This window comes from Vigna unguiculata, chromosome 5 (assembly GCF_004118075.2).
Source record: "Vigna unguiculata cultivar IT97K-499-35 chromosome 5, ASM411807v1, whole genome shotgun sequence".
Classification (NCBI taxonomy): Eukaryota; Viridiplantae; Streptophyta; class Magnoliopsida; order Fabales; family Fabaceae; genus Vigna; species Vigna unguiculata.
This window is the reverse complement of record NC_040283.1, coordinates 21,176,796-21,179,765: the sequence shown is the minus strand read 5'-3', so window position 1 is coordinate 21,179,765 and position 2,970 is coordinate 21,176,796. Positions and strand designations below refer to the sequence as shown.

At 38.9% G+C, this 2,970-nt stretch overlaps 1 long non-coding RNA gene across 1 annotated transcript; it reads left to right on the top strand.

Annotated features, from left to right (window-relative positions):
* The first annotated feature begins 1,926 nt into the window (after positions 1 to 1,926).
* LOC114186024 lies at positions 1,927 to 2,712 on the top strand. Its single transcript, XR_003604959.1, has 2 exons — positions 1,927 to 2,139; positions 2,420 to 2,712. It is a non-coding gene; the product is annotated as an uncharacterized LOC114186024 (long non-coding RNA).
* The last annotated feature ends 258 nt before the right edge of the window (positions 2,713 to 2,970 follow it).

Genomic DNA, 2,970 nt, shown 5'->3' with positions numbered 1-2,970 from the left:
GTCGTTTCTATTTTCAACATGCATGTATTTAAAAATTCAAAATTTATGAATATTACTTATTTTAAGAAATAGGCCTATATAAATTATTATTTTTATTAATTAAATTAAATTTTAAAAATTTCACTAGTGCAGATTGGGGTTTTTAACTCGCCTTATAGGCCTCCGTTACTACGGGACCGAAGCCTATAAGGAGGCGATGGCATTTTTGAAATTTTTCTCAGCATTTTGCCTCGGGTCCAAATTCAACCGAAGCATATAACAGGTTTTATGCTTCGGTTCTCAATCAACCGAAGCCTATAACCCGTCAGTGGACCCTAGTATTACAAAATAGCGCATGATTTGGCCTCGGGTAGCAAAGGACCGAGGCCTATAACAGACGATTTGGCCTCAAGTGGCGAAGAACTGAGGCCTATAACGCTTTATGCCTTGGGTGTTTACAGAACCGAGGCCATATCCTTTATTTAGGTTCCCAAATCGCGCGAACCCATCACTGTTCATCATCTTCTCTCTCGCGAACCCTCTCCGCCATCGTGCCCTCCGTCATGATTCGCCCTCCGTTGCCCTCCATCGCCGATTGCGCCTCCGTCCACGAAGCTAGCGTCGCCGGTCTTGCTCCGCCACCGAACAGCAGGCGAAAAGGAAGGAGATTCCGCCACCGTCGTGCCACCGTCCCGCCCTCGTTGCGGCTTCCGTCGCGCCACCATCGCGCCTCCGTTGCGCCCTCCTACGCACCACCGTCACGCCGCCTCTGTTGCGCCCTGGTTGCGTCCTCTTTCGCGCCTCCGTCGCACCCTTCGCCGTGCCTCCGTCGCCCCACTTCGCCACGGTCCCCCCAAAACCGAGGCCAAAAGGTGAGCATATGGCCTCGGGTACTACCAAAACCGAGGCCAAAAGGTGAGCATATGGCCTCGGGTACTACCAAAACTGAGGCCATAAGGGGAGCGAATTTTTTAAAAATGTAAAAACGTGAGCACATATGGCTTCGGTTAGGCCACAAAATCTAGGCAGAAGACGTGCTCTATGGCCTCGGGTACACGGGAACCGAGGCAGAAGAGGGGCTTTATGGCTTCGGTTGGCAACCGAGGCCAAAGGCTATCCTCCTTTGGTCTCGTCCCAATATGCTTCGGTCCGGAAACCGGTGCAGAATATGAAAAATAACCGCTGTCAAAAGGCCTTTCTGTACTGGTGTTTATTAAAATTCCCATGGGATCATGAGCAAATGTTGTGCAAGACAAGTTAAAGAAATTAGTTTGATTTTTTTTTTGCGGACTGGGTCAGACCAATCCAGTTTTTGCTGACCAGATGCGGGGTAGACTAAAATAGGATGGACCGACCCACATTACCATCTGAATCATATTTTAGAATTTTAGGTTTTATTTTAACTTGTATTGGATCAACGAGTGTTTTTGAATAAAAAATTTAAAACTGAATAGAATCTTTTATTTAAATTATATTAATGAAAACAATTTTTATTTAATTTTTAAAATAAAATTCATTTTTTATGGAAAATATTAACTTAGAAGTTAATAGCTTGATATGACTTAAGTTTATTTATACCAGACAGGTTTTGTGAATCAAACCTGTGAATCAAACCATTATTTTAACATTTATAATTAAATATAAATTTCATTTTTATGCTCTTGTCAAAATTTATTTCGCTACTAATAATGAACAGAAAATCTTCAAGAGCCTGGAAAAATAGATGCAAATTGTAAAACTTATCCACTGAATTTTAGTCCAATAATAATAAGGAAATATTCATTTATCTCGATCAATTTAATTATTTCCCTAATAAATGTTTGTATTTCGAGGAAATATCCTAAAATTGTTGTGTATGATTCACATAGAGATGAGAATTAGTCAAAGTATTCGTACTACAAAATTAAACCATGGACTGCAGCACTGTATCAAGTCTTTCTGCAAGTCTTCTCGCATCACTCGTATACAGGTCCCTACTCCACTGCATTCTGAATATAAATACATCACAAATCTCTTCACATCAATGCAAAGGAAAAAGTGAATACTATATACCAAGCATTATCAAACACTTTCCAACCATGAAGGCCATTTTCTTTGCTTTCTTACTCTTTGCTTCTCTTTTCTTCCTTCTCACTTCAACTCTCGCTCGAGAACTCAAGGGTAATAACACTCTCTAGCTTCTCTATACTTCTTAAATTATCATATGCACCAACATCACACTCGAAACTTAAAAAACTTGCTTTTGATAACTTATTTGGATGAACTTTTTCAGTGCAAATATATAGAAGTAATTTATTTATTTTTTCTTAAATTTGATCGGTACAAGTAGATGAAAAACATGTTTTGGTATAGTTGAAGCCAGCAAATTGAGACAATTTCTTTTTTATGTGAGAAGTGACCACTATAGTTAATGTAATTATGTATATACGCTCTTACGCAGAAGGAACATTTCAGACAGGACATCCTAATAATCCTGCTGTTAATTGTACTCGGGGTCATCGTTATGCAAGTTGCCTTCCAAAATCGACTCCACCATCACCAACATGCTCATCTTATTCACGCAATTGCTGATATATCTGAATGAATTAGATAGTTTTACCTGTTCCTGATGCCATTTAATACTAGCTATGTTAAACCATGGTGCTACCATCTCTATGTTTTGCCTTATTTGGCTGAATAATGTGTTTTTCCAGTTTGCTATTTAATAAAGGTTTGGCCTAGGCCATTTCAATACATAAGAAATACTTTTCGTTTTTGTTGAGTTTGTTGTATATGTCCCATCTTTAACGAAGGATGTAAAAATAGTCTTCGCTCTTATTTGAAACGATAGATGCTTTTGCATGCTAGAGAAAAAAAACTATTAAGGCCCCTGCGATGCGACTAGATCATGAAAACTTAAACATTATAATTGGTTTAGGAGAAAAAATAGAGACACTTCTTATTCGGTTATAAAAAAAGCAAAGATAAGAAGATGAAAGAAAGGAAAAGAAC